The following is a 27,903-nucleotide window of genomic DNA, read 5'->3' as shown; positions in this document are numbered from 1 at the left end:
ATGGCCTACTCCTGCTCCTAGTTCTCATGTTCTTATGTGTGGGTTTCACCCCCGCAACACAAAGATGCGCAGGCTAGGTGGATTGGCGACGCTAAATTGCCCCTTAATTGGTAAAAAAAGGAATTGGGTACTCTAAACTTAACAAAAAAGAAGTGAAGAGGAGAATGGTTTAGTGGAGTGAGCAGCACCAGCAACAACCCATCTGTATCCTGTTTGCACTTTTGTGTGCCCACGCCTGAAGGCACACAGGACTGGATTTTCCACCCTTCCCACCCGGCGGGGCAGGCGAGATATGCAAAAGGCCGTCGACACTGGCGGGACCGGAAGATCGCGCCGCCGGCCAATGGCGAGCCGCCTACGTGGCCAGAAAGCCCTGCCCACGGACCGTAACACCACAGGGGGTTCTAATAAAGCAATCAGTGGAAGCTTTTGAACTGCAACAATTAGAACTGAGCAGAGGAAGCAGAATCAAAGACATGGGAAGAGGAACTGGGGATGATTAAAATGAGAGCTCGTTAGCGAGGAAGGACAGTGTGAAAATGACCACGTACAACGGCAAATAATAAAGCCCAGCTTAGGGAGGAAAGCTATTTGTGACACAGGTCACATATGGACTTCTGATTAAACAGATGGACAGTGTGGCATTGGAAGCAATGACGCATCAGAAAAGGCCACTAATGCATGTATGGGACCCACTGCGCAATGAGATACACATCGCTCCGAAATGGATTTAATGTCAAGCAGGTTTTTGAAAGTGAACTAATCAGTCCACAGTAATTTGCTTCAGGTCGTCATTTGCCCATATTTACAAAGCTATGCTTTTAAAACCTGCCCATAAATGTTAATTTGTCTGAACTGGTGCCTTTAAGAGCTTACATGCAGAAAATTCAGGGAAAGTAGCAAATCATCTGACAAGAGGTTGTTCTGCAACCTCAAAGCAAAAAACACCGATATCAACAGAATGTGAAGTGAAACCATTCAGCGTGTTTGCTTCCTTCGTGTGGGTGGACTTCTCCTTAATGGTGAGATGTGCGAGACATTTTAAATATAGCTTCCTACTTTTCATATTCATTCTGCAACTAGTTTAGTAAAGGTGTGACCCCACTTCCTCTTTGCATATTATTTTTGGAGCAAATATACTGGGCATATTGTTGCAGTTTGCAAGAACCGATGCTTTAAAGAGTGGCAGGGGAGCCACACTGCGGGTCGCCCCACCTGGAGGGATAGGCCTCCGAAATTGGGTTTAATGGAAATCCCTAACCCTCTTTCTGATTATTGCTTTCCTCAGTTTGTGTTTCGTTTGTTCTTCATTTCCTGTCTGTTCTTCTTTCACTCAACTCGATCCCAACGCTACGAAAAGCACTCATTAATAATAATTGCTAATGTTCGACTAATTTCAGATAGGGTTCCTGCGGAGGTCAAATTTCCTTTTCTGCTCTTTACAATAATAAGTAAATTTTTCACAGCTGGTCTGTTTAAGCTCATGGCACGTTAATGCACTGCTTCAGAACAAATTACCTCAGGTCTCCCTTTTGTGAATGTTGCTGAGGCAAACTGCATTTTCACAAATTATAAACTATTCTGGAAATACTTTACAAACACTTGACACCAGGTTTATTACAGGAAATTTATGTTTCCTGGTTATATTTCATCAACGAACCCATTCGCCGCTGGCTAACTTTTTAAACTGTTACATTTTGAACTGCGAAATAAACGTTTGATCTCCAAGAGAAACTTTTCCATAATATAGTCTTTGAGTGTTATCCTGATTAATTTGGAATAATAACGAATGGCAAAGGGTCTCTGACATATTGTATACTTCCAGAGCAAATAGAGGGATATCTTCTATAAATAAAGACACTCGATGGTTTGAAAAGATGCTCTTATAATAACAAATACTATGAAGTGGACAGGTAAGAGATGAAAACATTGATTCCTACTGACAGGAGGATATGCTGAAAGCATTCTTTGATAAGCAATCATCTTTTCTACGTTAGTCTGAGAGTCATAGGATGGCATTTAGAGGCTGGGTTAGCCACAGGCGCAAATCCCATCTTGGCTGCGAAATCTCGAGAGAGAGAGAGAGAGAGAGAGAGAGAGAGAGGCCAAAAACGGAATTTGCGCCAACGAGAACCCCGATTGCAATCTTGCTGGGACCTCCCCGGTGGACACGATTAAGTTCAAGCCCAGCAAGGGCATGAAACTGATTTGCATGAATTTGAATCCATTACCATACATTTAGCATGGTTAACGTCGCATCTTCAGCCCTCAGTGAATCTTCCCACCCACCAGAGGTGTCCCCCCCCCCACCCACCAGATGTGTCGTTCCCCCCACCCACCAGGCGAGTCGTCCCCCACCCACCAGGTGTGACGTCTTGCCCAGCATGAATTACTACTTTATAAACGGGAAGCAGGCGCCATGATCTCTGAGAGGGAGGAATGAGGTCAACACCACTGTCTCTACTGAGCGCCAGATGTCCAAGGGGACAGCGCCTGCTGGCCAACTTCAGAAATGGGTGGGCGATCTGTTGGGGTGGGGTGGGGGGTGGGGGGGGGGGGGGGGGTGGGGGGGGGGGGGTGGGGGGGATGGTGGACTGAGAGAAGGAGGGAATCAGTCAGCCGCAGAATTAGTGGGGCAAGGGGGTGGGATCCTGAGGTCTGGTGTTTGTGTGTGCTTTTAGGGCTGTGCAAATCTGCTATCTTTGGCCTGGGGGTATGGGTCAGGGGTGACTGTGGGGCACATGTGGTGGGGGGTGGGATGCGACAAGAGTCAGGGAGCTGGGCCTAATGGGCTGGATGAGTGAGACCCCAAAACGGAGGGGGTGGGGGGGTCAAAGCCTCTGGAGCTGCTTCCCAGGGGACTTAAGTGTCGAGGCACGGCGGCAATGAGACCTCGGAATGATGCAGCCCGTGTAAGAAAGGGGCCTATTAGCTTTGCCTATCGCTGAAGCAGAAAGAAATTATGCCCTCGAACATTCCTGAGATTCACGATCGTCAAACTAATTGGCCATCGAGAGTTAACCCTTTGCTGCCCACATTCTCAAAGTCAAGGAATGGGATGAGTACTCTGGGCTCACGACTCAATGCTTAGCTGAACGGGTACGAGAGGCAATGGGCTCACTTCTCTACCGGACCCCAATGCCTGCCACTTAGGGTCCATCAGCCCCCAAGGCGGACATCCCCATGCAGATGACCATGGTGTTAGGGGTGGGCAAGCACATAATCCTTCTGTCAGAACCCCCAGTAATGTAGAGAATAAGGGAGGGAACCAGGCTGAGTGTGCGACCAGTAGGTGCACTTCATGCCCATTTTCCAGGGAGCGTGCATGATAGTTACATCGCAGATATCTGGCATTTACAATGGACAGCTGAGGCTGCGGGAATGGCTCATTGGGGATAAGTGATATCCCCTGAGGTCTGGGGAGGGCACTGGCGCCAGCGATTGGGGGAGGGGGGGGGATGTCTTGATACTGGTGATTGGAGGGGGTGGGGGAAGAAAAAGTCCTGATGCCACTGATTGGGGGGATGGGTGTCTTTGCTGATAAGAAGTGGGGGTGACCAGAGTGTTAGTCCGAGATGATTATGAACAAAGGGGCAAAACTCACCATTCTGAACATGCTCGGCCGCACCAGAGGCTTCTGAATGCATCATCCGCCTACTGTGCTGATAAGCATACACTGAAGATATATGGGCCTTAAATAAACATTTGCCTCGATAATACCGGGCAACTCCCAGTTGCTCACAGAACTGCAAATGAGGCATTAATAAATCAAGGGCACCGCGGGGGGAGGCAGAGTGACAGAGAGACTGAGAGAATGAAGGATGATGATGGAAAGAATGGGGCAGAATGGGTAAGAAACCCTGCCAGCTGGACCGGTGCAAAATGTGCGGCGTCTTGTGCTGTGACACAGTTTGCACTTACATCATCCGGGAATCGGAAATTAACTTTGGATGAAGAATCACAATACATAAACTGGGAGCAGCGTGCCAAGTTTCAAGGCGTAGTTGCTCAAATAATTTGCAAGATTTCCCCTCCTGGTTTTCTGAACAGATTCTTTCAGAACAATGTATCTGCGGGGGAGGGAAATTAGCTGGACAGCTATCAGAGGCTCCTCAAACATATGAAGTATTTAAATAACCTTTTCAGTATATTAAATAATTTCTCAGGAAAAGATCGTCAAGGTGCTATCACGTCATACCCCTCTCGGCCGAGTTGCAGTTGTCTGTTTTGTCTATATAGCTGTTTGTTTTGTAGATGATGTCCATGGTGTAAGGATTGCCCCCGGGGGGGGGGGCGAATGCCTATTTAAAGAATCCAGGGTCAAATACCCCCTCGTAAATAAAAATGAGATGCCGCCACTTTTTGCAAAATCTTGTCAGGATGCTTTCTTGTTGCCAGAGGATAAGCGTATGATTGTTCTCACATAACCGCTGATGGACAAGATTAAAAACTTCATTTGTCAAAGACATCAAAGGCAGAACTAAACCAGTTACGATATTGACCAGTCAAAGGGCTGATGAATGTATCCTGTTGACAGTTAACACATTTAGAAAGAAAGTTATCACTTATAACTCTACAGTACTGGGTCAACTGACATTGCAGCTGTCAGAACCAACTGCACCCTCCAACACACACACAAACACACACACAATAATTTTTTTGGGTTTTGATTTTGATAGATTATTAGTCCCCTTTCTGGTGCCCATATAATTAATTTGTTGCAAATTAAGGGTGCAATGATACGTATAATCTAAGGTATGTAAAGGGTTAACAAGATGGTGTTCATGTATCTCAGCACTAGATGGCATCACTGAGTAGTCTTATAAAAGACCGTGTCTCTAAGCATTCCGGGAGAAGGTTAAGGAGAAGAGAGTGAGCGGTTGAAATAAGAGGCCAGGATTCTCTCAGCCCGGGACTGGGCCGGAGAATCACCGTGACTGGCGCGAATCGTGCCACGCCACCGGCTCACCAATTCTCCAGCGTCGATTCTTGGGCGCCTCCGGGATTACCGCCGCGCTGGTTGGGGGCCGTTGAAAGCGCCCCCCCGACGATTCTCCAGGCCACGATGGGCCGCGTGGCCACCGAAATCGGCGGACGCGCTGGTTCTGTGGGGGCCTATGGTCCTCCGCGCTGGACCCCTGTAGGGGGCCGGCACAGAGACGGGAACCCACGCGCATACGCGGAATCACGCTGGCCATTCCACGCTGGCCGGAATCAAGCCGGCCATTCCGCGCATGTGCAGAATCACACTGGCCGTTCTGCGCAGGCCAGAATCACGCCGGCCGTTCCGTGCCGGCTGGAGCTGCAGGGACCACTCCAGGGCCAACCTAGCCCCCTGGGAAGGGGAGCATTCCTCAATATCGGGGACCGTTGACGCCGGAGTGGTAGGCGCCGCTTTACGCGCCGGAGTCAGAACTTGGCCGTGGGATTGGAGAATCCCGGCCAGAGTGTTAGTTGTGGTAGAAAAGCATTACAGATTACTGTAGCATAGATTTAATACTGCTGTTTTATCAGCTATTACTTAGTAGAGTGTGCAAACCATTTAAAGTAGTGTAAAAAAACTAACTTTGTTTTAAATACATAGCTTGATGTTCTTTGGCAACACAAGACTTTTAGCTATCTTGGCGAACTACACAAGCAACATCACAAAGGGGACAAGTACAACACTCGATAATCGATTGGAAGCAAGCCGATATTTACATCGGTATTGTGGCTCTGAGAGGAGCCTGTCAGGTTAATGAGGGAACAGAATCTGACCCATTGATTATTTCCAATGTGCTTGGGTCCGTTGTTTAGTGCAAACTACCTTTCAAGAAAATTGCCACTTTACCTGACCCTCACCCTGGTGTCAATTGCAAGCTAAACCTCGCCCACAAATCCCAGTGCAGGGGACTGCCCATGTGTAACAATTCCCAAGGTGCTTAGGCCAGAGAAATGGATCTTGTGCTGCCTGTGCGCGATGGGGTTATCACGTCACAGCTGTTGACTAGCGCCACACTCCTCCCTGAACCCGCATTGTAGAAGGCCACATTTCCACTGTGGCTCATCCCCCAAAGTGAGACATTAAATGTGTGAGTTCTGAGAAGCTCAGCAACTCCAGTCAGATGCCATCTGCGATTGCTATCATAATTTGTCATTTATATCCCAACTGCAATGTCACTAATGCTGATGTGTGTGTGCACCGTTAAAAAGTACCCCTGCCTGATAGAATTCCCGGGGCTCCGCAGTGCAGTTCCAGAAAGTCTTTGGGTGGAATTCTCCCATGGCGGGGGCGGGAACGTCGAGTGTTTCCTGCTGTGGAGGTTGGTTTTTCGCACATTACTCCAAGGCAGGGCAGGGCCCCCGATGGTGCAAAGTCTGCCATTGTGTCCGGCCGCCATATTGGACAGGTGGCCAAAATCACTGATCCATTATTGAATAAAGAAGGTGGACCTCCTGAAAATGAAGATGGATCTCCAGGTGCATTCTGAGGCCGACAGATATTGACCTCCTCCAGGATAAATAATCTGGAAGATCCACCTGTACATATTCCAACCCCCCCCCCCGCCAACCACTGCGGTATTCCAGGGTCCAGAGTTGCTGGCGGCCTCCATCTCGATCTCCGGAGGGAGCACCAGGCGTTGTTCAGGCGAATCCTGACACCTGCACACCACGTTGTTCCGGAGGTGTTTCGCACCAGCGTGTTTTCCCAGTGGTCTTACTGGTGTCACGGAGAATTGGGCATCGCTGGTCAGTCCTTCATGTACACGGGGGGCTGGATTCTCCGTTTGGGAGACTAAGTCCCCAAACCAACATGTATACGGTGGTGTTTTTATGCCAGGAAAACTGGCACAAAATGGCCACCGATTCCCTGATTCATCTGGGGGGGGGGGGTAGTAGCCAGACAGCATAGAGCTCCCAGCTCTAGCTGCCAATATGGCCTGGAGCATTGCCGGGTCGGTGACCGTGCATGCGCACAGCGGCGGCATGCAGCGGCCATGCCATGCTTAATGGTGGACCCGGACCGCTAAAATAGTCCCCCCACTTCGGCCAGTTCGTGCGCATTGACCACCCGCCCAGTACCCCCAGCCCCGAATAAAGCCCCCACACCTCAAGCGAGGGGCGAGGTTCAGAAGGCAGGGCCTTCATGAATAACCTCTTAAACAACGTTCCACGTGAAAGACTCACAATAAAATGAAAAGGCTGGTCCGGTGCGCTGTTATCATCTTTCAAGTTATTGGTACTGCTCAATATTTTGGATCCCTAAATCAGGTCCTTGCTTAAAACTTTGTTCCCAATTCGGAATTTACACTTTTTCTAACTTTCATTGAGGTTCACCCCTTGTTACATTGGAATCATTCTCTCTGCTCTTGTCTGCACCCTCTTCATGGTACACACATCTCTTTCAAAGTAACCCCCACAGTACCATACTGGAATGTCAGCCTCAATCTTTGGACTGAAGCCCTGGAGTGGGACTTGTACCCCCGACTTTATGGCTCAAAATAGAGGACTACCAACTGAGCCAAGGCTGACACTGTTGTCGGGCCAAATATACCACCATAAACGTAGTTGTTTACAGTGGTGGGTAACTGAAGTATCAGACGGATGAGCTTCAATAAGTCAAATGGACCAACCTTGATCTTTTAAAATATATTCTTTTAACTATTTTTGCGAACCCAATGATCCATTTTTTCTTGCTGTCTTCGCGAATATTATCTCTGCTATTTCCAACTTGCCAGGCTTTATCCTGAAGGTGTCGAGTGTTGCTGGCCGCTGCTAGGCAACAGTGATGCCCCTTAAGTCCCTCGGTGCACATCCTGATTCTTTCCAGCATTTCTTTCAATTGGCCTGTTTCTGACATTTTTCACTCTTCAACGCAAGCACCAGGATGGATTATTATTCCACCTTTGTGGTGGCGAAACTCAATCAAACAGCTCTCACCTCTGAGTTTTAAGAGCCTCTTATTTCACAGGTGGTGCCAAAAACAACTAAGACAGGAAAACTAGGCGCAGAGGGGAGTTCCGAAGGAGAATCAGACTGAACTTGCAATGTTAACTCCGTTTTTCTCGCTCCAGTTGCCAAACCGGCTAAGATTTTCTGACCCTGTTTATATTTCAGGCCTGCACCATCCTCAATATTTTGCTCTTGTACTATTGGGTGACTTCATTCACGTTAAAAATATGATTTAAGGGCAGCACGGTGGCGCAGTAGGGTTAGCAATGCTGCCTCACGGCGCCGAGGTCCCAGGTTCGATCCGGGTTCTGGGTCACTGTCCATGTGGAGTTTGCACATTCTCCCCGTGTTTGCGTGGGTTTCGCCCCCACAACCCAAAGATGTGCATGGTAGGTGGATTGGCCACGCTAAATTGCCCCTAAATTGGAAAAAATGAATTGGGTACTCTAAAATTTATTTTAAAAAAATATGATTTACACATTTACAAAGAAGTGTTCAGCCATTTATGTTGCAATTGCCCAACATGGAGCAGATAGATGGCGACTAGGGGCTTTTCACAGTAACTTCATTTAAGCCTACTCGTGACAATAAGCGGTTTTCATTTTTTCATTTTCATAGATTTCCAATCAGAGGCACGAGCCGCTGTTGTTGAATTTATCTTGAATTTGGAGAATTCGATAACAAATGAAGAACCTTAAATGAAACATCACCGTAATCAAATCTTGGTAAGCTTGCCTACTGTACGGTTATGACCAGAACCATCATTTAAACATACATCTACAGTTCTGCGTGTGGGCTGGTATAAACTCAACTAATGTGAAGTTTGTACTGCATGCACACTCACAGCTGTGCTGTTGTACATGTTACTGGCCTTGAATCAGCTGCAGACCACACACACACACACACACACACACACACACACACACACACAAAATCTAAAAATTCCCCCTCGACAATTCTGAAGTGTAATTACAGGGACAATGAGTGAACAATGAAGAATTGCACAATGTTAAGTAAACTCAAGAGAGGCATTATGTCTGGAAGGTTGTGGGGCAAAAGGATCTTGGATAATACTCAAGTCGACATAATGAAGCGAACCCTCCCCCCATAATTGCAGAAAGTCAACTCCAGCCTCAGTTATCAACCGCAAATCTAATTAAACTATCCGGTACAATCTGGCTTCCAAATTCTTATTGAATCGCTGTGACTTTTGAAACTGTTCTGCTGCGTTGTCACGGGTTTGACATGAATTGAATTCTGACTATTTTCCTTCCACCCATGATATCAATCTGTCAAACAGCTCGCACAGGAAAAAGTAGACACTGCCGGACAAAAACGGAGCAAGGTTCACGTACAGAGGGGTGACATGACTCGGGGGCAGAATTGGGGAGCAGCTTCGTGAATTTGAACAGGGATAATAAGGCATCATTTGATGTGAACATTTTAAAGTGTTTGACATCATACTTTAAACCTCGCCGGGATTAGGGAAACTCCCAGGCATTTTGGTGGGAGACATGCAGGCAACAACAGAAAACCTTTATCAAAGCACCTACTGTCAAAACCTCAGGGCTTTGCGGCAACAAAAAAAATGCTTTTTCCTGTCAACAATACCGCAGTCAGCACTAATCTTCCTTTCATTCAATTCCAAATTAACACTACAGCCGGCCCCAGATGAAGGACAGTAAACACGTCAAAGTGCCTGAAACAAAAATCGAACTGGCACTTGCCAAAAGGGAAAGACAGCGGCATATGTTGTCGGAGAGTTGGAACATATTCAGGAAAGCACAAGGTCTGCATTTCTGGCGAACAGCAAACTAAAGCACCAGATACTAAAAAGTATTCCATGACATTGACACCTCTATTGTGAGCTCTACAAGAGTTTTACCAGCAGATAATGATGCACTCGAAAAGCCTGTAATAAACACATCTGTTCTGTTATGCCACACAAAATAGTTCTCCCCCTGCTCCCTCATCACTATGGAAACCGCCGAGTATTGCCTTCCCAGTTCAAATGATGTGCGCACAGAGAGGCAAAAGGGTATTAAATATTAATGTTGCTCTGTTGACCAATTTTTAAGTCTTGTTCCACTCCAAACCGTTTGATTTTCCCTTTGATGACTGGTTAGATATGTCACACAGAATGGGCCTAGCCAGGCCTAAAGTCCTTCACCGGCAATTATCTGAGGGAGGTGGTGGTGTAGTAATGTTGTCACTGGACTAGTAATCCAGAGAGCCGGTGTGATGCTCTGGGTTTGAAACCCACCATTGATATTCCCCTTTGGGGAAGGAAATCTGCCGTCCTTACCTGGTCTGGCCTATATGTGACTCCAGATTCACAGCAATGTGATTTTTAAAATATAAATTTAGAGTACCCAATTCATTTTTTCCAATTAAGGGGCAATTTAGCGTGGCCAATCTACCTATCCTGCACATCTTTGGGTTGTGGGGGCGAAACCCACGCAAACGCGGGGAGAATGTGCAAACTCCACACGGAGAGTGACCCAGAGCCGGGATCGAACCTGGGACCTCGGTGCCGTGAGGCAGCAGGGCTAACGCACTGCGCCACCGTGCTGCCCCTGCAGCAATGTTATTGACTCTGAAACGGCCTAGCAAGTCACTCAGTTCAAGGGTAATTAGGGACGGGCAAGGTGCATGCCCAGCCAGCGACGCCCATATCCTATGAATTAAAACAAATTATATGCTGGGCCCTGGCAGATGATTGGAATTACTAATAATGTCAGCTGGTAATGTTATAGAATTTACAGTATAGAAGGAGACTATTCGGCCCATCGAGTCAGCACCGGCCCTTGGAACCCTATCCCATTTTCTCCTAGGATCAGTTTATCCATGATACTTTCATCAGTCAGGAGGGTAGGAGGCTTAAGGCAGCTGAATGAAAAACCAATCCAGCAGTGAACTAGAACAATCCAGGCATGATGAGCAACCTAGGGGAGTGAGTGGGCCCCGCATGATGGCCCTCTTTCAAGTCAGTGCGCTGTAAGATTGAAATCAGGCTGGTTCGCTAACCATGAATAAGATAAGGGGCTGGTTTAGCTCACTGGGCTAAATCGCTGGCTTTTCAAGCAGGCCAGCAGCACGGTTCGATTTCTGTACCAGCCTCCCCGGACAGGCGGTGGAATGTGGCGACTAGGGGCTTTTCACAGTAACTTCATTGAAGCCTACTCATGACAATAAGCAATTTTCTATTTAATACACAGTGAATATTTCATAACGAGTTACAGAAAATGCTGAAAACATTAAGTAGGAGCACCCTACTTAAGCCCATGCCTCCACCCTATCCCAATACCCCAGTAACCCCATGTAATCTTTTTTGGACACATAGGGGCAATTTAACATGGCCAATCCACCTAATCTGCACATCTTTGGACTGTGGGAGGAAAGCGGAGCACCCGGAGGAAACCCACGCACACACGGGGAGAACGTGCAGACTCCACACAGACAGTGACCCAAGCCGGAATCGAACCTGGGACCCTGGAGCTGTGAGGCAGCCACCGTGCCGCCCTAAACAAAGTATGCATGATACTAATCCACAGCCAACAATGCTGATACAATGTTGGATCCAGTTCCTGTACGGCCACATCAGTATCAGATCGGATCCCTCGACAAAGACATTGGGCTAACATTACACAGATTTGCAGGTACAACCCCATTGCCACTCTGGCTGCAAGTGAAGGCCCGAATCATTCTCTTCGTTTTTGGGGAGGAGGCCTTTCCTAAACTTAATGACATAAGAAGCAGGATAGCAGATGGCTATCTGATTCCTTGAGCCTGCTCCGCCAATCATACCATCATGGTTTGTTTCCAACCACAACTCCACTTCCCCAGCCGGGTGGCACCACTGTCTGCTACACCGACGGCCGCCCCACCATCTCCTCTCAAACATTAGGCAATTTTCACCAAAGCCCTTTCCTTACAAAGTGACTAAAGGAATGGATATAGAGGGGGAATGAGGGAGATCCATCCTCCCCGCCCCCACTCCCAAAACTGTAGTTTATGGACCGTGTGGTAGTTTTTGTGTCCTCTGACTCTCCTAAACAAGATGCATTCCCACTGAATCAGTGTGACTCTGTCCAGGGGAAGAGTCCTCATCATGTAGATAAATGGTGGGGTCCACGAGGAGAGCACTGCCGCTACCAGATCAATGACCTCAATGCTGTGTGTGGCACCTTGCTGTGCTACGGCTGCTGCATTTACGCACAACCTCCCTCAGTAACTCCTGTGTGTCAGCCGTGGCTCAGTCAGTGGCAGGCTCACCTCTAACCCACGGGTTTCTGGTTTCAAGTCGCCTTCCAGGGCCGCAATTCTCCCAAAAGGGAACAAAGTCCCCCAGCAACCGCGTTTAGACACGTCTTTACCATCAGTCGCAATGCCAAGAAACACATGGGGTGGGATTCTCCGACCCCACCCCCCGCCCCCCCCCCCCCCCGGTCGGAGAATCGCTGGGGGGGGGGGCGCAAATCCCACCCTCGCCGTCCCCGAATTCTCCCGCACCGGAGATTCGGCGGGGGTGGGAATCGCGCCGCGCCGGTTGGCGGCCGCTTACAGCGGCCCCCTCTAGCGATTCTCCGACCCGCGATGGACCGAAGTCCCACTGGTTCTTTGCCAGTCCCGCTGGCGTAGATCAGACTAGGTCCCTTACCAGCGGGACCTGACGGCTTGGGCAGGCTCCGGGATCTTGGGGGGGGGGTGGTGGGGGGCGCGGAACGATCTGGCCCCGGGGGGGGTGCCCCCACGGTGGCCTGGCCCGCGATCGGGGCCCACCGATCCGCGGGCGGGCCTGTGCTGTGGGGGGCACTCTTTTCCTATGCGTCGGCCGTGTCAGCCTCCGCGATGGCCGACGCGTAGGTGACCCTCCCCCACGTGCGCATGCACGGGGATGACGTCAGCAGCCTCTGCCGGAACCGCACCGGCTGGCGGAGTCCTTCGGCCCCGGCTGGCGTGGCGCCAAAGGCGCAAACCACTCCGGCGCCCTCCTAGCCCCTGAAGGTGTGGGAGAATCCCGCCCATGGTTATTCATCGCAACTCGCGTTTAAAGGGGGCCTGAACAAGGAACACACAGCTGAGGCCACACAGAACCTCGTTGTATCTATTTTCATATGGTGCCCCGATCTCAAGAGGTTCCCGAAATGATCCCCGACCTCCTCCTCCTCCCCCCCCCCCCCCCCCCCCCAAGCACAAACGCGTCATGGAACGGTCCCTGCCCACCCCCCCAAATCACCTCCAACACCCAGGCTGGGTGCATAAAATAACAGCTCGACACCTTTGCAGTGCCCATGTCAGCTGGCAGTGCCTCCTGGGCACCTTGGCAGTGCCAGGCTGGCACCAGCCTATTCAAAGGGCATGCAGCTGGGGCCCTCCGATCCCCTGGGAGACCCCCACATGTGGTGTTCTGTCTGGTCCCTGTTTGTGGAGACCAGTGCTGATTAGCATTCACTAGAGGTCTCGGAGGCAAAGGGGATGAATCCCAAAGCCTCAGGTACCTCGGGAATCTATGCAGTAGTGTGAGGGTCAGCTATCTCGCTCTAATGTGCAGATTTGCCAAAAATGATCCCGCCCACAATGGGTTGCCGGGTAGATCCCGGGAACGGGGTCTCCCGGCTTTCATCAGCCACGCTGCTCTGTGACGAGCTGCTTTTGCGGCGCAGCGTGGCAATTGGATCGTGCCCCAGAGCTCAAGCACAAACATCAAGGCTGACATTCCAGGGGGAGTGGAGAGAGACAAACCCCCCCCCGGTCTGTCTTTCGAGGTCCCATCTGTCTGCTCAGGTGGACGTTAGAGATCCCAGGGCTCTATTTTGAAGAAGAGCGGGAGGTGGGGTGTTCTCACCAGTGTCCTGGTCAATACTCATCTCTCAACCAACATTACTGAAGCAGATCTAGTTTAGTCGTTGTCAAATTGTTGCCTGTGGGATCTTGCTGTGCGCATATTGGCAGATGCGTTTCCTGCATGACAACAGTGACAACCTTTCAAAAAGTACTTCACTGGTTGCAAAGTGCTTTGAGAAATCTGGTGGTCAAGAAACATGCTATGTAAACGCGCAAGCCTTTCTTTTAAAAAGAAACACTTCGGAATATCCGAACACTCGGGAAGATGGCAAATAAATTCAACTCCACGCCTTTCTAGGTTTTAGCACATGTAGCACACAGGTATCAGCAGAGACGTTTGGCAAGTTTTAAAAAAAAACTTTCTGGCCTTTCCCTCGACTGTTTCAAAGCTGAGATGTCTTTGTTTAGTCAGTAACGGGTTTCACTGTGCTAAGTCGTCAAGACCCCAGGACACCAATAAAACAATTTCCATGTCTGAATGTAAGTTTTACCAGGGAGGTTCACTACTTAAGATTGGGAAATGGCACCGGAGTCATTTCCGAGCTGAGAATAGCTGCGAAAATCCTGCAGCACAGAAAATAAATTGTGTGTTTGAATACATTCACGTGGGAAATTTTACTGAAATTTTAGCGCATGTTTTCACAGTTTGCAAACCTATGTGACGAACCGCGTTTGTCCTGATTTCTGCCTTCCCCTTACCTACGGACCCCCTCCAGTACAGGTTTCCGGTCACCCTCTTGCCCACCCCCAACCATTTTTTGATTCCCCCCCCCGCGCGCCGTGCAATGTCTTGGGATCTCTTCCTGCAATAAAAAGTGCGGGATAAATGCATGTTGGTGCTGTTATTGCTGACGCCAACATGCAAAAATTGGAGGGATGCGAGGACTGTTAGTGAATTGGAACCTTCTCGATCCTTGACTGCTGGTTTTTGCTGCAGCAAAGCTTCAAAACTCAAAAGACTTCATCAGGGCAGCACGGTGGCACAGTGGTTAGCATTGTGGCCTACGGCGCTGAGGACCCGGGTTCGAATCCCGGCCCTGGGTCACTGTCCGTGTGGAGTTTGCACATTCTCCCCGTGTCTGCGTGGGTTTCACCCTCACAACCCAAAGATGTGCAGGGTAGGTGGATTGGCCACTTTAAATTGCCCCTTAATTGGAAAAAATAATTGGGTACTCTAAATTTATTAAAAAAAGACTTCATCAGATATACCCTCGGTTTGACATGCGTACTGCCCGGAAAAGTGTCGGAGTTAAACTTCTTGTTCTGGAACACTTGATCGTGGCCGGAATTCATCGGGATTCACTTTTTCCACCACCAGAGCACCCCTGCCCATGGGTTTTCCGACGGCGTGGAGTGGCGTCAATGGAAAATCTCATTGAAAAGCGACTGGGATAGAGAATCCCTCCGCCGGCGAATGGCACGCCTTCGAGAAAGCACGCGGCTGGGGGGAACTGGAGATTCTCCCCCCCCCCCCCCCCCCCCCCCCCCACCCTAGATTATATCCTCTCTTATTCTGTTTGTTGAAGCCTTTATGCAGCTTGCGCACTGGACATGTCCACTATAGATAAGGGCCGAAAATTTACAGCCCTACCCGCAGATGGGATCTTCTGGTCCCGCAGATGTCGACCCCCCACCCCACGTTCCATGGCAGCAGAGGGTGTGGGGCAGGAAAATCCCGGAGACATGGGCGGGACTGGACATGCGCGCCGCCGGCTGATGGCTGGAAAATCCCTCCCGCCCATCATATTTATTCACTGTATCAAGGTACTGAGAAGGCAAACTTTCCCCACATAACAACGGTCATTGCTCTCTAAAGGTTAGTCCGTTTGGGGAAAGTTTTCTGAGACAGTTTCGTGTTATGTCCAAAACCTAACCACAACCCTTTTCTTCAAAGTACATTTACTTCATCAGCAACTTGTTTTATGTTGCCGCCTGGCTGCGCCGATAATAAGAACATAAGAACGAGGAGCAGGAGTGGACAATTCAGCCCCTCGAGCCTGCTCTGCCATTCAATACTATCAAGACTGATCTCTCGGCCTCAACTCCACTTTCCTGCCCGATCTCCGTAACTCTTTAACCCATCACTAGTTAATCCACATTGTCTGTGAATGATTAGCAGAATTAATGCAAATAAATAACCACCAACAAGCATTACTTATTCCTAATCCTTGCTGCTCCGTAGTCGCAGTTTTAATACAAGGAAGACCAAGGATGATTTCCTTTATGTAATATAGGCCTATTTGTTTCCTATAGGTTGTATATGTTGTATATGCAAATTGTAAACCCTGTCGGAAGTAACATGTTTCTAAATATCTTGGACAAAGTGAAGAAAATATTTGTGTGGGGATTGTTTTTGTAATATTTTTCCAACTTCTACCATTGGGCAGGAGATATAAAAGTCTGAGAACATGCACAAACAGATTCAAAAACAGCTTCTTCCCCGGGCTGTTACCAGACTCCTAAACAACCCTCTTATGGAGTGATCTGATTAATACTACACTCCTGTATGCTTCACCCGATGCCGGTATCTAGGTATTTACATTGTGTACCTTGCGTTGCCCTATTAGGTATTTTCTTTTTAATTCATGTACTAAATGATCTGTTTGAGCAGAAAAATACTTTTCACTGTACCACAGTACACATGACAATAAACAAAATCCAATCCAAAATAGAGGTTTAATAAAATATAATGTCACACTCAGTGGAAACATGAGGATTTGGATATCCTTGACTATAAGGGTCAAGAATCTCTCAGCGACTCTCTCTGGTAGTTACCCGTTCCATCTCATTGCAGTAATTCCTTCCACTAAAAACATTAGATTAGGATGGATCACTAATAAACCACTTTTAAGAGCATTGCTGAATTTTAATAAAACCAATTTTAATAAAACAACATTGAACTGCTGTAACGGGACAATATTTTAACTATTACAACTTGCTTTCATGAATTAAAGTATTAAGTATCAGAAAAGTTGCTCTTCGGAAACCCTGTCCTGTTTGATCCTGAACTGTCCTTCAAAGACCACATCCTATTTGTTGCCAAGATTGTGACTTCCCAACATTGTCCACCACTATTCCTAACCTGGCCTCTCAGCTTCAAGCCTGATGTTGCGATGTTCGCATTCCCAGTCTTGCCCGTTCCAACACTCCCCTCTCCGTCCTCCTACCCTCTTTCTCCCCCCCCCCCCCACAAATGCCAACTTGATCTGAACTATGATGCCCCTATTCTGTGTACCTTGTGTTGCCCTATTAGGTATTTTCTTTTTATTTCATGTACTAAATGATCTGTTTGAGCAGAAAAATACTTTTCACTGTACCACTGTACACATGACAATAAACAAAATCCAATTCAAAATAGAGGTCGTCCGCAGCGAGCTCTATTGGATTTTGATCCCTGAAACTATTCCTCATCCACACCCAGAAATCCACCCAGTGCCTTAGCCTATGTGGCTGGTTATCTGAAATCTGGCGCTTAATTTAAGGATCATCATTGCGTTTTTCTGAGGACATTACAGAACATTGGCGAGCCAACAACACAGAGTTATTTTTCAGGCTCTGCATCACGATTTGTTATGTCCGCCTGCAGGCACTGGGATCCGCACACCATCATCTAAATGGGACAGTTAACAGCTTGCTGAATCTAAAGAAGTTTGAAAGGCAAGGTTGAGAAAGTTGAACGGACCACCTGGGTCCTTTATGAAGCTGGCTTTGTAGTGGTTGCGATGAGTACCAGGTCATCTCTTTGTCAAAATGCAATGCCTCCTCAGCATCGCAGCATCTCCTCCGAGTTTCAGTAGAACCTTCCCATGGGTGCAGCTTGAAAGCCACGTTGAGCGAATGCTAAAACCCGCGGTTCAATCGGACTATTAATCCAAACCACTTCAGCCGGCCAATTTTCAACACCAACAGAGCCATTTGACAGAATTCCCTGCCTTGTAGCTCTGCCACCAATTCATCATCTTGGATGTTTTCGTAGGAATGACTGCATATGTAAATAATAATAATTATAAAAGATGTACATGAACCCTTCACTCTTTTTGCATGAACTCAAACAACTTGAGCACCTGTTAGCTATGAATGTTACAGGGTTCACAGTAATGGGATCATTAATCTTCTTGTTTTGCGCAAGTGCAGCTTCAAATCGGTTACAAAAGCCAGGCTGCTCTCTAACTCAAGAGACATCTGCGAAGCTCACTGCTGAACATATCCAATAAAACATGCCCTGACCTGTACGCGTACTTTCTCTGCGAGGATCCAAAGACTTCTCAAAATGCAAACCCAATAAAGTCAGCAAACCTCAATGTAAATTGTTTATCGGGAAAGGGTAAACAGTATTGGAATAAAAGGGTGATTATTCCCCCCCTCGTACATCTGCCACAGTCATTTAACGCGAAGGAAAATTGCTCAACAGCCTCGATCTGTAAACGATACCCATTCCTTTGGCTGGTGCGTCCAAACCCAAAGGGCACAGTCTCAGAATAAAAGGTACGTCATTTAAGATTGAGATGAAGAGAAATCAGAGGGTAGTAAATCTTTGAAAGTCTCTGCCCAACAGGACTGTGGGGGCTCAATCCCTGAGCTTGTCCAAGACAGAAATCAACAGATTTCTGGATACTAATGACATCCAGGATCCGGCCCTTGTGTGGGGGAAATGGCATGGAGGTAGATGATAAGCCACGATGTGTCTGAATGGCGGAGCAAGTTCAATGGGCCAAATGGCTTAGGCCTGTTCCTATTTCCTATGTTCCTATTGCTATTGTAACTGCTCATCAAAGTGCCATCCAGGCATAACATTAACGAGAGATCCTACTCTAACTACCACATTGTAAAAAAAAAAATTGCACATAAAGGAAAACTTTACATTTTACCAGAGCCAAAAAAGAAACGTTGGATCCTCTCTTCCCTGATTACTTTAATTGCAAAACACAATATTGCCAATACAAACCTTCTTGTTTCTGGCAAATGTCACGCCATAAATTACATCTTACATTTTGTGGAAAGTATTGCTAACTCAGCCTGAGGTCCAACATTGTTTCCACAAAAATGCCAAATGATAATTCCTTCAAGCTGCTGATCTGGATTTAACAGCAGCGATTCGCCTGAACGTAAGATCATGGGCGGAATTCTCCGCAGGGGGCCGAATTCGTGAAGGCCGTCGTGAACTCAGCCAAGGTTCAGGACGGCCTCGGAGCCCGCTCCCCGCACCTAATTCACCCCCACCCAGGGGGCTAGGAGCAGGCCTCCGTCTTTCTCGGCAGCGACCTCGTCACGCCGAGAATGTGAAGTCATCCGCGCATGCGCGGGTTGCCGGTTCCAACCCGCGCATGCACGGTGACTTCATCACGCAGACGGCATGAACCCGCGCATGCACGGTGGCCATCTTACTCCTCAGCTGCCCAGCAAGACGTGGCGGCTTGATCTTGCCGGGCGGTGGAGGGGAAAGAGTGCGTCCGTTTTGGACGCTGGCCCGACGATCGGTGGGCACCGATCGCGGGCCTGTCCGCTCCCGAGCACAGTCGTGCTGCTCCTGTCCCAATCGGGCCCCTAGATGCCCCAAACGGGCATCTGCCGCCCGTTTCACGAATGCAGCGACCAGGTGTGTTTGCCGCTGTCGTGAAACGGGCGTGAAGGGCCGGCCGCTCGGCCCATCGGGCTCGGAGAATCGCCGTCGCTGTCAAAAACGGCAAGCGCCGATTTTTCCGAGCCGGGGGGCGTAAAAAATGTTGGGGGGCCCCCTGCGATTCTCCCAGGCCACGTGGGGAGCAGAGAATCCCGCCCCATACCTGGGGTAAACAGAGTGGCGAGGCCCAATGTCAGCCCAACTAGAATATCGTCTCTACACTGGTACTGGGTACTGTATTCGTCAACTGATAGCAAACTGACTTTGAATAACATCACATAATGACAAAATTTGAGGTAATGCATTTTGGAAGGTCTCATGCAGGTAGGGAATATACAGTGAATGGTAGAACCCTAAAGAGTATTGAAAGCCTGAGAGATCTAGGTGTACAGGTCCACAGGTCACTGAAAGGGGCAACACAGGTGGAGAAGGTAGTCAAGAAGGCATACGGCATGCTTGCCTTCATTGGCCGGGGCACTGAGTATAAGAATTGGCAAATCATGTTGCAGCTGTATAGAACCTTAGTTAGGCCACACTCGGAGTATAGTGTTCAATTCTGGTCACCACACTACCAGAAGGATGTGGAGGATTTAGAGAGGGTGTAGAAGAGATTTACCAGAATGTTGCCTGGTATGGAGGGCATTAGCTATGAGGAGCGGTTGAATAAACCCGGTTTGTTCTCACTGGAACGACGGAGGTTGAGGGGCGACCTGATAGAGGTCTACAAAATTATGAGGGGCATAGACAGAGTGGATAGTCAGAGGTTTTTTCCCAGGCTAAATGGTCAATTACTAGGGGGCATAGGTTTAAGGTGCGAGGGGCATGGTTTAGAGGAGATGTACGAGGCAAGTATTTTTTTACACAGAGGGTAGTGGGTGCCTGATACTTGCTGCCGGAGGAGGTGGTGGGAGCAGGGACGATAGTGACGTTTAAGGGGCATCTTGACAAATACATGAATAGGATGGGAATAGAGGGATATGGACCCCGGAAGTGTAGAAGATTTTAGTTTAGACGGGCAGCATGGTCGGCACAGGCTTGGAGGGACGAAGGGCCTGTTCCTGTGCTGTACTTTTCTTTGTTCTTAAAATCAGACGGTCAGTTGCTACAACAGTTAGTACACAACTGGGAAGAAAATTAAGTGCCTCCCCAACACGCACCAGCTGAAAAGTCAGCAGTAGTGCAGAATGACTTGATACGGTAAAAGTATTTGTTGACCTGGACCTGGAATGGTATCAGCCCATTTCCCACTCAATTCAACGTCACTGTCCGAAAGGATCTATAATTCTGCAATATTATTTCAAAGAGACACACCAAATGGCTTGCAATGGGAGATGGGAGAGAATCAATGGGCGGCACGGTGACATAGTGGTTAGCACTGATGCCTCACAGCGCCAGGGACCCAGATTCAATTCCGGCCTCGGGTGACTGTCTGTGTGGAGTTTGCACTTTCTCCCCATTGTTATATTGCTCGTCTTGTTCTCCAAGATAGCCAGATATGTAGTGTAGACAAAGGATATAAAACTAAGAAGTTTAAATCGAAAATGATTTATTTTACACTACTTAACTGGATAGGTTCGCACACTTTACTGAGTAACAGATAATAAAATAATGGTACTGAATCTGTGATATAGTAATCAATAATCTCTCTAATTCATAAACTACACAACAACTCAACCTCAACTTTCCTTCTACATTGACATCTCCATCAGCTTCCTCCAGCATGCCTAGAGATGCAACCTTTTATATGATCACTTAGCAACGCCATCTAGTGTTGAGTTACATGTCAACCCTTTACTACACCTGTACTAGACCCATGTCGGCGTGGGTTTCCTCCGGTTGCACCGGTTTCCTCCCACAGCCAAAAGATGTGCAGTTAGGTGGATTGGCCATGATCAATTGGCCCCTAATGTCCAAAGTTTTGGTGGGATTACGGGTTTGCAGGGGAGTGGGCCTAGATAGGGTGCTCTCTCGGAGGGTCGGTGCAGGCTCGATGGGCTGAATGGTCTCCTTCTGCACTGTAGGAAATCTACAACTCTACGAAAGGCCGATTTTCTGCCCAGTAATGAATCTACTTGGTGTCCTGGGCATTTGGGATGGACCTTATGGAACTGTCAAAGTCTGTTCATATTAATATTTTCTGATGGCTCCCACCACTGGCTGCTGATATAACATAGCCCCAGAAGATTAGAAGAGCGACTGCGTTGTCTTAAAGAACAATCACATTTTTTCTTTTGGTTTTTGTTGGAGGCAGTGTAAGGACCCAAGGAACTGGGCTGATGGAGAGCACCTTAGAAGTCACCTTGAGGAAGGTGCAGGAAAGGAGGGATGCCACCTCTCACGGAGAGGCACACACCCTCCTCAGAGGCCTGCTGCCCGCATAGCCTTGCCAACAGTTACAGTGGAGGCAAATTCTACTCCACCAATCAGCAGGGTTTTTAGAGAAGGCCTTTTGGCGCCACTTCACGGTGCAGAAGGTAAATTCACTCTGGCGCCACTCTCCACATCTAATGGTTTCATTGCAAATGGGAAGGTTTGGTGAATGGTCAATGCTCAATGCTGCTGGCAGAACACATGTTTTAACACCAGCCAGCTTCAAACCCAAGCAGCATGACGAACGGACTTTTCCTCGCAACATGTGCTGGGAGCAATAAATCATCATTAAAACGACTGGATCGTGAAACATCCCGTTGGGCTGGCCTTGTGGTAATTGTGTCATGCAAGCTGCACTTCCGGGTACATCATTCCTGTGCCCTGAAGCAGTAAAGGTGTGTCGATTTGAATGCTAGCGGGGGCCACCGAACATCAAGGGGGGGGTTTGAAAGTTTCATGTGCATGTGAACTGCAAAACCTTCCGATGGGAATACGCCCAATTTCTGCTCTTGCAAAGGAAATTGCGGCTTTCACTGTCTTAAGAGTTAATCAAATTTCAGAGCCAATTTGAGACTTTGGATTGAGTAATTATTTAATAAATCTCAGAGGTCTCCCTCCTCTCCCAAGCGTTGGCACTCAAATGATCTGGACAAGAAAACAGAGATAATGAAAACTCTGCGAATGTTGGCATCTGATCAAAAGGCATCTCCTTGAAATCTACAATAAGACACCAATAGACCCACACAAATCTGGAGCCTTCTGGTCCATCAGGGCCTCAGGAATGTCCTCATTTCCAGTGCAATTTGAAAGTGTTGGGAAGGGCTCCAGTAGGGGCCTGCGAGCTCCAAACTTTCAAAATGTTGCCGAGCAGGAATTCCAAATTGTAATTTAATCCAGTTGCCGGTGCGATAGCTTATGCAATGCCGGGTTGAATTGAACTCCTTCAGTCCTGGTTCTGACGACAGAGCACAGTCTAGCCATTGACTCTTCCATTCTGGGAAAAAAGCTTAGTCAGAAGTCCACTGTAAAGACAGCGATTTCATAAGCACACAGCACTACCTCATTCTGTGACTCTAACCTGGTCAACAGCTTTGTTGGCTAATTGATGATTTGTAACGTGAAATATCTCCTTTGTGCGAAAATGAGTATCTGGTCAGAAATTCCATTTAAACTCACCGGGATTTTCCCAAGGGCTTTGGGGCTGTGTGTCGGGACAAAATGGGTTCCCGAACCTGCACTTGCCAGGAGACAGACCAGGGAAGATATTTTGCCAGAAGAGGCACCATCGCCAACTCCGGGCTCGCTGCTCATTTAAGGACCCCAAGTTGGTGTCCTCATACTGCCAGGCCAATCATAGGGCCGGCAACGCTGGAGGCTTGGCAGCTGCGGCAAGAGAGGTGGCCGCTGCTGAGGTAGATGGAATTATGGGAGTGCGTCAAAATGGAAGTGCCCTAGAGGGGGTCAAAATAATTAGAACTTTTAGAGGGGTCAAGCAGGCATGCCCTTTGATCGGAGAAGTCCCTCCAGTGGTAGAATTTGAGCAGCGAATTCAGTCTCTGCTGGCAGTGGTTTTCTCTTTGGCAGTCCAGCTCCAATGACAATCCCAGACTGCTGCAGAATTGCTGTCTCTCTTAAGCAGGCCGTCCTCACGTTTTAAAAGGCCCCGATTGGGGGCTTTAAATACACAGATTGGCTACCCGCTTCCTTGCTCGCAGCTATTTTCCCAGCCTTGGCGCCTTAAAGGAGCCAGGAAAATTCTGCTCATTAGGTGTGAGAGACACGAACCTTCCCTGATGGACCATCTGGCATAGATTAAGGAGGTTTGGCTCGGATATGTAAAGCCTGTGGCAAAATTGCACACACGGGGATGGGACATCGCAATGTTGTAACAGTGCACAGTATGTCCTGTAGGCACTACATCAACAGGCTGGTGGAGTGGCAGACGAAATTCAAGTCCAGGGAATACAAGATTATGCATCTGAGGAAGACAGCACAAGCAAAAATGGGACCTTTTGAAAGGGATGTGCAAGAACGGAGAGACCCGAGGTGCTGTTGCGCAAACATTTGAAGGTGGCAACATAAGGATGTTCAAAAGTTAGAGGCAGAGAGCAGAAAATCCCTGCTAAACCCGTGTAAGGCACCAGTTCAGCTGTAGCTGCAATATTGTGCTCAATTCTGAGCAAGGATTTCAAGGCTGCAGGGATTTACTAAAAATGGTTTCAAAGGTGAAATGTAATGTTACCTGGAGGGACTGGAAAAGTTGGACTTGTTCTTCCAGGAGCAGAGAAAGCAAAGGGAGGATTTGATAAGAGGGGCTTAAAATCATGAACAACAAATAAGGAGAGACTGGACGCCAATTAACTAAATGGGAATAATGCCCCATAGCGAGTGCGTTCAGCCGCGTGCTTTACTGTGCCTGCAGCGCCGAGAAACACATGGCTTTAAAACGCCACTCGCGTTAAACAAGGGGCCTCAACGGGGAACATGCAGCGGAGGTCACACAAGGCCCTGTTTTCTACACCGAGGAGTTCCGCTCACCCCTCAATATACAAGAGATCGGGCCGACATGTTTAAATGCCATCCCGATCTCAGAGGCCCCCGACGCGAAACCAACCCCCAAGCCCCAACACTATGGGAGGGTCCCCGGCCCTCCCGCACCTTCCCCCAACACATGCGCAGGGCATCCCCAACCTATTCGCCAGCACACAAAAAATGCCAGCCTGGGACCTTGGCAGTGCCAACCTAACACCCAGGCCGTTCCCAGGTCAGCTGGCAGTGCCACGCTTCCCAACACAGTCAGTGCTGCCATCAAGAAATGTTTTTGAACCCATAAGCACCAAAGTACCTGATTGACCTTTCATCGACATAACTGATGTAAGCTTGGAAGCAGATAGTGATGAATCACCTGTGCCAGAAAAAGTTATTACCATTCCTGGCAATGTTGATCCTGTGGAAGCATCTCAGGCAACAGAATTACGCTGTTATGCAAGAAACAGAAACCCCCCTCAAAGACTCATTCAACCGTCCAAAATCTTTAAATGTGAGGGTGAATTAGTTATTGCAAATGGTATAAAGGAGTTAAAGGGGGAGGAATGCTGTGATTGTCCCTTTAATGGCAGAGGAGGGAGGAGTAACATGGCCTTTGCAACCAATTGTGCCTCGAGTGTGGTGGAATCACCCCATGGTGAGAGAGGCTCCTGGACAAAGAGACATTTTAGGAGCCAGCTACTGCGCAATTTTTATTAATAAATAACTTTCCTTTGTGTTCACTAATGAAGTGTGAGACAGTGCATCTTTACAGGCAGCAACACCACAGTGCAGCCCATTGTTAGACCATATAAACAGCCTGTCAAAGAAAATTACTATCTCTTGTTGCTACAACTTTGACAAATTCATTGCGAAGAAAGCATCCGCAAGAAACAACCCCTCACATTTAAAGGTTTTGGAAGGTTGAATTGTGTTGAAGCAGGTTGAATTTGATATGGAAATGTAACTTCAATCCGTGTGTTTCTGAGTTCTTGATCTTAGCCACTTGGCTGCAGAGAGTGTTACACTACAGGAGAAGAACTTCAGCCCATCCTGTCTATGATAGCTCTTTGATCAAGCAATCCATTTAGTCCCACTCCCCTGTCCTTTCCCTGTGCACATCCTTTCCCTTCAAGTATTGATCCAGTTTCTTTTTGAAAGTTCCTATTGAATCTGCTTCCACCATCCTATAAAGTATTTCATTCCAGATAACATGTAACCTCTAATTCTTGATAATAATAATCTTTATTGTCACAAGTAGGCTTACATTAACACTGCAATGAGGTTACTATGAAAATCCCCGAGTCACCACATTCCGACGCCTGTTCGGGTACACAGAGGGAGAATTCAGAATATCCAATTCACCCAACAGCAAGGGCGCGATTCTCCCAGACAGGGAGAAATCGTAAGGCTGGCGTCAAAACTGGGCGGGTTTAACGCCAGCCTCCCCCTCCCCGACCGGGAACCGATTCTGGTCCCCGGTCGGGGCTAGTATGCCGCGGCCGTGAACTCCGGCATCGCGGGCTTAACGAATTGCCAGAGTTTGCGCCGGCTGACGCGTCACATGACGTCAGCCGCGCATGCGCGGATTGGAAGACTCCAACCCGCGCATGCGCGGATGACGTCAGCATTTGCGCGAAACCCGCGCATGCGCGGGCCGGGATGCCCCTCAGCCGCCCCGCGAAGTGATACAGCGGGGCGGCGGAAGGACAAAGAGTGCGCGGGAATCGGACCCGCTGCCCGCGATCGGTGACATGGGGACCTTTGTCAGAGGAACATTGGCAGATGCCGAGCATTATTCTACTTATTAGTTTCTTGGGAATAATTGGAGCAGGGTCCGGAAAGGCCAGAGATATCGCTGGGTAAACAGAGGAATTTTACTCCCTTCAATTTAAAAACATTTGTATTTTACCTCAGCAAAGAGTTTCTTTTCTAACTTTTGCTTTGTGGCTTTTCAGAACATTCTGGACAATGGCAAATCGAGGAATGTACAGATTGACAGAGATACAATAAGAAAAGGGTAGCAACTTGGGGAACAAGAGCCCACTATAGCTGGAGAGTTACACGAGAAGAAGGGAAGAGACATCAGAACCAACAGAGGCAAAGGAAGGCCGAGACCTTCTATCAGGCGACGTGGAGGTTACGAAGCATGAAAATGCCATTCCCAACCATCACCTTCACAGGGCGAGGATGGAGTAAAGAAGCAATACACACCAGAGGATTCAGAAAGATTGTTTTGTGCCTTGTCCTGAAGGGCAGAAGGTTTTTATTTTAGTTAGGGCATCATGATCAGCACAGGCTTAAAGAACAAGAACAAAGAAAAGTACAGCACAGGAACAGGCCCTTTGGCCCTCCAAGCCTGTGCCGACCATGCTGCCCGTCTAAACTAAAATCTTCTACACTTCCTGTGTCCGTATCCCTCTATTCCCATCGTATTCATGTATTTGTCAAGATGCCCCTTAAACGTCACTATCGTCCCTGCTTCCACCACCTCCTCCGGCAGTGAGTTCCAGGCACCCACTACCCTCTGTATAAAAAATTTGCCTCGTACATCTCCTCTAAACCTTGGCCCTTGCACCTTAAACCTATGCCCCCTAGTAATTGACCCCTCTACCCTGGGGAAAAGCCACTGACTATCCACTCTGTCTATGCCCCTCATAAATTTGTAGACCTCTATCAGGTCGCCCCTCAACCTCCGTCGTTCCAGTGAGAACAAACCGAGTTTCTTCAACCTCTCCTCATAGCTAATGTCCTCCATACCAGGCAACATCCTGGTAAATCTCTTCTGCACCCTCTCTAAAGCCTCCACATCCTTCTGATAGTGTGGTGACCAGAATTGAACACTATACTCCGAGTGTGGCCTAACTTAAGGTTCTATACAGCTGCAACATGACTTGCCAATTCTTATACTCAATGCCCCAACAAATGAAGGCAAGCATACCGTATGCCTTCTTGACTACCTTCTGCACCTGTGTTGCCCCTTTCAGTGACCTGTGGGCCTGTAACACCTAGATCTCTCAGACTTTCAATACTCTTGAGGGTTCTACCATTCACTGTATATTCCCTACCTGCATTGGACCTTCCAAAATACATTACCTCACAAAGGGCCCCAAAGGGCCTGTTCCTGAGCCGTATTTTTCTTTGTTCTCGTTGTGCTTTGAATTGCACCCCTGCCAACTCCAAACCCATGCTACCGTTCCCAAGCCCTGCCCCCCTTCTTTCGTACACCCGTTCCTACAAGACAAAACATTCCAAGAATCATTGCCGTGGAAGGTGTCAAATTAGGAGACTTGCGTGGAACCTAAACATGGGCATGGACCTGTTGAGCCATCCCTGCTCTGCTGATTCTTGGGAAAAGGCCATGCACGTTCCGGATTTTACTGGACATTTCTGACATCAGAAAGTCGAAAAACAATGCAACATTACTTTTGAAAAAGAGAACTTTTCTTCTTGAATCCTCAACCTTTAAGTATCAGCTTTCTTTCGAAGATTTAGCCTGAGAAATTTAGTATGCCCCCCAGCCGTTGGGGTCAACTATGTTGATTAGGCCTAACGATTAAGGTCAACGTAATTTTCCCAAGGGAAGCGTTTACCTCAAGGGTAAATTG

At 48.2% G+C, this 27,903-nt stretch overlaps 1 protein-coding gene and 1 long non-coding RNA gene across 10 annotated transcripts in view; one reads left to right on the top strand and one right to left on the bottom strand.

Moving 5' to 3' along the window:
- LOC119978086 (neuronal-specific septin-3-like) overlaps positions 1-27,903 on the bottom strand; it is a 400,144-nt gene that overhangs the window by 117,171 nt on the left and 255,070 nt on the right. The window lies entirely within an intron of this gene.
- On the top strand, positions 886-26,478 carry LOC119978089. Its single transcript, XR_005463376.1, has 3 exons — positions 886-1,022; positions 8,551-8,657; positions 26,254-26,478. It is a non-coding gene; the product is annotated as an uncharacterized LOC119978089 (long non-coding RNA).

Source organism: Scyliorhinus canicula, chromosome 15, assembly GCF_902713615.1.
Source record: "Scyliorhinus canicula chromosome 15, sScyCan1.1, whole genome shotgun sequence".
Classification (NCBI taxonomy): domain Eukaryota; kingdom Metazoa; phylum Chordata; class Chondrichthyes; order Carcharhiniformes; family Scyliorhinidae; genus Scyliorhinus; species Scyliorhinus canicula.
This window is presented reverse-complemented; position numbering and strand designations above follow the sequence as displayed.